Source organism: Equus przewalskii, chromosome 4, assembly GCF_037783145.1.
Source record: "Equus przewalskii isolate Varuska chromosome 4, EquPr2, whole genome shotgun sequence".
Classification (NCBI taxonomy): Eukaryota; Metazoa; Chordata; class Mammalia; order Perissodactyla; family Equidae; genus Equus; species Equus przewalskii.
In genome coordinates this window covers 84,413,792-84,419,846 of record NC_091834.1, presented here as the reverse complement: position 1 = coordinate 84,419,846, position 6,055 = coordinate 84,413,792, and the positions used below count along the sequence as shown (strand labels likewise).

Below are 6,055 nucleotides of genomic sequence, written 5' to 3'. Positions count from 1 at the left end.
ACCGGAGCCGGGGCCGGCGGAGTGCAGCACCGAGGAGGCGTCCACAGGGAAGCGTGCACCGGGCGGAGGGCACAGAGGGTGCGCGCCAAGAGACGCCAACTGCTAGGAGCAAGGGAGGAAGGGACGCGACGCCCCTGAACGGAATGCATCGGCTGTTCCACAACGGCCTGCGAGCAGGGAAAGGACCGTTCTACGCCGGTGCAGGAGCTGCGCGTCCGCATCCAGGAACCGTGGACAACTCGACTCCTTCGAATCTGGGTGGAGACTGCAGGACTAAAAAGAACCGTCTCTTGAAGAAACCCTTTGTTGTTTCCCAAGCGCTTGCAAAAATATTTCGTTATTCCACTCCCCCAACAGTTCTCTGACTTGGGCGAGCTCCCAATTTACAGATCAAGAAACTGAGGCTCAGAAAGGTCAGGCAGGCGCCCGACAAATACGTGTTATGTGATTAAAAATGCGGATTATTCAAATTTGAGACAATTTAGTCCTCGTTCTCTGAAGCATCCCAAAACAGAAATAAAAGCGTTTACCTGGTTCGGGGGCTGAAATACTCAGTTAAATTCTGCTTTGGACACGGAAAGTGAAACATGGCCCGTGGCCAAAACCATATCTGGGACACCGACCTTTGGATAATCTGCTGAAGGCTGCGGGAACCCTCCCCCGCCAGCTGCAGACACCTCTGCTTAGAACCTCGGAGCTCCGGAGCCCTGGAGCCCTGAAGCCATGCCCCGGCCTTGGGCTGGGGCCTGGGCTCCACGCACACGGTGCTCCCTGGACAGGGTGTAGTGGATGCCAGAGGGTGGGGGCCGCCGCTCAGGCCTCTGCTGGGTGGGGGTTGGGTAGCTAGATCTCCAGCCCCTGGAGGGACCCGAGTGGAGCTCTGGCGACAGGGTCCCTCTCCAGGAGCCATGCGCCCATTTTCTCCTCTCATCCTCCAGAAGGAGGTGCGGCGGATCCTCAGTTTATCGTACAGAAAAGGAAACTGAGGCTGGACTCAGTCTCTCGCCCTGAGCCCCGACCCAGGGCTCGGCCCTTATGCCCGGCAGCCTCCTTCTCCGCTGACTCTGGTCACGGACATCTTTGGGGTGGGCGCTCAAGCCTCAGCTGCCGCCGGGGCCAAACTCAGCCAGGGTGTCACCTGGTGGGGGAAGGAAGGGGACAGAATGCTGCAAAACAGCACGGGCCGCGCCTGCTTTCTCCACTCCCGGGTCGCCCTAGCTCGGAGCCCGTGTTCGGGACCCGCGTCTGCCTCCTGCGAGCCGAGAACCCGCGGCCCCCACCCCCGCAGCTCGCGGGCTCTCGGGCTCAGGCTCTGCCTCGGCCTCTCCGACTCGACTCCTCCAGGCTTCAGCATCCCGAATCAGATTTCTTTTTTCAAAAACACAATTTTTGCAGTTTCTTTTTTTAATTGAAAATTTAATACAAGCATGTGGTAAACAAACACATACACACTTCAAACAGTCCTGAAAGACATACAGCAAAAAGAAAGACTCCTGACCCTGGTCCCCAGTTCTCCTACACGGAAGCCACTCCTATTTGCTGTGTCTTGGGTCTCCGAGCGGAGACCTGCTGTGCATAGAAGAAAATGACATCTAGACACCTCCCCTCCTTTATATTTTTACACAAAAAGAAGCCCATGTGTTCTTTGAGATTTTCGCTTCACGTCCAGGGTATTTTCCAGGATATATGACGACCATATAGATTTTCCTCATTCGTTTTAAGAGCTGCGTAGATCCGTATGACAACATCGTCTTTCGTTTGTCATATTCTCGTTCTTTCGCGATCGTCCCCTACGCTCCCCGCTGCCTCTCCGGGGTTCCCGGCCCTTTGAGAATGGTACAGAGACCGCACGCTGCTCCAAGACAAAGGCACAGACTCACAAACACACCGTTTTTCGATAAATGTCAGGGAATTAGATGGGTTTGCAACACCCCTGTGAGTGTCAATCGACGCACATTTAGATTCTAGAACAAAGCCCCGAGGGCTGGGGCCTGGGCCAAGACCGAAAGACAGCGTTGCGGCTCCCCCAGCAGACCCGAGCCCCCAGCACGTGGCCGGGCCCGGGGTGAGGTGGGGTGGCGGTCGTGGCGAGATCTAGACGGGCAGCACCAGGAGCCTGGGACACGACGGCAGGGGGTGGGCCCCGGGAAGGCATCGCGCGCCGGGATTCAGGGTCTGCGGCAGCGATAATGCGGGTTCTGTAGTTTGCAGAAATCTACGGATCACGAAGTACGCGCGTGCCCCCGCGTGCATTCGCTTTGTCCTCCTGAGAGGTGGGAGTCATTTACCCATTTTGCAAATGGGGAAGCTGAAGTTTTGCGAGGTGATCCCACAAACCCGGGGCTCGGTTACACTGGAGAACGCTAGTTGCGCGAGTCCTGGGTCGGAGCGCCTGGGTCAGCGCGGAGTCCTGACCAGCCTGAGCGAGGCCAATGGCACAACTGCCGCCGCCCGGGCGGGTCTGGCCGCTGGCGGTGGGGAGACTGCAGCCCAGACGCCCCTCCCTTCAGCCCTGTCGCGTAGAATGGGAAGGAAGGGGAGACCGAGGGTTGATCCCCTCTTCGCCCAACATGTCCAGCACAAAGGGGACTGCCATGGAGAGGGCAAAGTTGGGGGTTAGGGAAGCAGAGTGGGGCAGGGGCCGGAAAAGAACTAAGGTGGCCAGAGAGACAGGCCAAGACATCAGGAGCGAGAAAGGACAGTGTCCTGGGACGGAGCAAGGAGCGCCGAGTCTTCCATTTTGGAGTAGGCAAGACAGTCCTTCCTAAAGGTTTAGGGGTCCTTCCTGAGCCTGACTCGAGGGTCAAGGAACCCAAAATTAGGCGTCGTGGCCGTACAGCTTCGGGCATAGTGGGATGTTGGTGGTGAGGCGGCAAGGTCTCTCTAGGGGGAGGAGGATGCTGCCTCGGGGCAGACAGATGTCGGACCTACAGAGGGAGGTCAGGATGCAGGCAGGCGTAGGGTGCGCGGGACAGGGCAGCTAAACGAAGATCTGAGGTCGTCCCAAGCCACCTCCTCCCCCGCCTGCGCCTCGAGCCGAAGGGGATCTGGGGTATCGGGTCCCCGGGGGCCGCCCCCTCACCGTCAGGATCCAGCTCCGGTTACCGGCCGGGCCTGCTTCCTAAAATATGTATGAGGCTCTTGCGGGTGCAGTTTCGCGGCCCCTCCCAGAATAGGGCTGTGGGCGTCGGGGTGCTCGGGGAGCCATCGGGGGAGAAAGCAACGCTGGCTCCCGAGGCCGGGGCCGTCTCGACTTTCAGCAGTGCATTTAAGAAAAGGTGGAAACTGGATCTGCCTCGGCGGCGCCCCACCCCGCCAGCCCCGACGGCCGGACCGCGCGGCCCGGTGGCTCGCTTTGCGCCGTGCGGTGTCTAGTTCTCAACAGCAGGTGAATGGGCCCGGGCGGGGCGCTCCGGGCACGGGGGGCGGGGCGCGCGCTATAAAGGGGGCGCGGCACCCGGAGGCGCCACTCGCAGCCGGTGTGGCCTGCGCTTCGGCTTTGCGGTCCCTGGCACACCGCGTCCCTACCACCCAGCATCCCACGGTCCTTGGGGACCAGGTAGGGCGCGGGTGGGAGCTCAGCCAGGGAAGTTCAGGGAGATCTGGCGGGGGCGGGGGAATGCGTGAGGGCTGGGGAAGGGTTAATGTGGACCCCCTCCCCGCTTTGGCCTGTTGGGCCCTGTGCCCAGCCCATGAACGACCCCGTCCGGGTCCTGGGGCACCGCGCCCCATCTTTGGCTGCGCTGAGAGGGACACCGAGGCCCCGCGACTCGCCTGGCCAGCCACCTGGGGTGAGGGTCTTGCCTCCTCCTCTGGCTGCGACATCCAGGGCCGGAGCAGGCCCCGCCCAGGAGTCGGACCTATTGAATGAAGGTTCGTATTCGCACCGTCTCTTTGGGCTCCTCCCGGCTCGCCAGGGGTGGGGGTCTATAGACATCCCCCTACCACCGCTGCCTACTCTCTTCCTTCGCTTAAGCCCAGGACAAGGTGCTAATGGTTTTCAATCTTAATACAAGAGGCCTTTAGATTTGGTAGGGGCGTCGGCTAAGCATCCTCCTTTTTAGGGGCTTCTCAGCCGCCAGATCTCCGGGGGTCAATCCGGAGAACTAGGATCTAAACGGGAGGAGGACGGATTAACGTTTTATTTTAATCTGGTTTTGAACTGTGGTTGCCGTCTGGGGTGGCCAGGCGGGGCTGAGACTGGGAAGGGCGCCCAAAGCGGCAGCGGGTGGGGGCGCTCCGGTGTTCAGGATGCTGGGGAAGAAGGAAGAGGCCACCTCAACGCTGACAGCCTGGGAGTCTCCTAGCCCGTGCCCCGCCCCTCGGAATGCTCCGGGCGGTATCTGAGCGAAGGGCGGCGGCGAAGGATCTAATCCGCGTCCGCGCGCCAGCCTTGGCCCGCCCCGCCCCCTCCCGGGGGAGCCACTGCCGCAGTGGGGGGGAGGGAGGGGGATGGGAACGGGTCTGGGGGCAGCTCCCCTCCCCCTCCCCTTTCCGGGACAGCCAGCCTTTGTTCCCGGCGGCGGCAGTGGTCAGACACCTGTGAGGCCGCAGAGCTCAGCGAGTGTAGGTGGGTGAGGACGTGGCGGGGAGCCCCTCGTCTCCACTCCAATCCTGCGCCCCCGGGTCCGGGTGGGCCCACTGAGACAACTCAGCCTTGCGCACCCTTCTGCGGGGGATACTGCAGAGATCCGTCTAGTGGCCCCACAGTGCGTCCCAGCTCCAAACGCATTTCCCCTCCCCCAGCCCAGGGTCGGATTTCCAAGAACGCTACGCTACACACACCTCGGCTAGCTCCGGGCTCAGAGGGCGGTGGGGTGGCAGGGCGTCGGGGCGCACCTCGGCCAGCAGCACCCTAGCCTGAGGGCAGGAGGCAGGGATAGAAGGCGGGCGGCGAGGCCCCTTGGGGCCAGACCCGGCCGGGTTGGGCGAGCAGGCGGAGCTCCCAGCGTCTCCGCAGTCCCGATCGGGCGTGCCCTGCGCGGTGCACCAACCGGAGCCACATTCAAGGTGAATCATCCCCAGCCCGCCTCCTGCCCCTCCCCTGCCTCGCGGCACCTGAACCAATGGCGCGGCGCGGGGGGCGGGCGGGGCTCAGGGGGCGGTAAACCCTCCCAGAGTCATTATCGCTGCACTCCGTCGAGCCCCTGCACCTCTGCACCGGAGCCCGCGGGCTTCTCTCCAGCCGCGCCGTCTGGGGCACCCCGCGTACCCTTCTCCTTGGGCTCTGGGGCCCCGGTGCCTCTCCTGTCCTATCCGCCTGCCGCGCGGAGGCGGCTCCTCCTCAGGTGGCCCGGCCCGGGCCTCCCCCAGCAGACCTGTCACCCGACACCCAGGAAGCGCGCGGCCCCATCCCGGCTCCTCTTTGTTCCCCCGCCGGGCTCCGCGCTCGGGCGCCGCCTCCTCCCGCGTCGCGCCGTGGAGGTTCGGGGCGCCGCCCTCGGCCCGGCCCGGGCGCGCCTCATGAGGTTCCGTCCATCCGGCCCGCTCCGAACCAGGGCCCTTTTTGCCTTGTTTCTCCCGTGTGGACTCCGCGCGGAGCTGGGAGGCGGCGGTGCGCCCAGCCCGGAGCCGGCGCAGGTGAGTGTCCGGGGCGGGGCCGGGCGGAGCCAGCGCCGGGCGAGGAAGAGGAGGTGGAGGCGGGCGCCCCGGGGCGAGCGGTGCTAGAGCCCGAGTTGCGGGGGGGCGGCAGGGAAGGTGGGGGCCGCTCGGGGCGGCCAGCCTTCGGGGATGACGCGGCAGGGCGGCCTGCCGGCTCTCCCGCGCCTTCCGGCGGAGGATCCCACGCGGCTCCTTGGTCCCGGGTCCCCTTGTTGGGTCTGCCGTGCGCCCGGCACTCTGTCCTGGGCCCGGGGCGGCTGCGCGGTTTGAGTGCGGACTGTGTTTGGCAAGGTGCGTATTGGCGCGGGCCCAAGCACCTCCCCAGGGAATGGAGCGGGGGTCGCGCCGGCGTTTCGCCGCCCTGGTGGGCTCAGGTGGAAGCGCAAGGCTGGGAGGCGGGTGGCTATCCGGGTTGGGAGAGGGTTCCTGCTCCAAGAGCTAGTTTTTCTAGCCC

General features: G+C 63.9%; 1 long non-coding RNA gene across 1 annotated transcript; it reads right to left on the bottom strand.

Annotated features, from left to right (window-relative positions):
* Nucleotides 1-1,395: 1,395 nt before the first annotated feature.
* LOC139082910 (uncharacterized) lies at nucleotides 1,396-5,567 on the bottom strand. Its single transcript, XR_011539265.1, has 2 exons — nucleotides 4,786-5,567; nucleotides 1,396-4,254 (listed from the first exon to the last, which is right to left on the bottom strand). It is a non-coding gene; the product is annotated as an uncharacterized lncRNA (long non-coding RNA).
* Nucleotides 5,568-6,055: the final 488 nt, after the last annotated feature.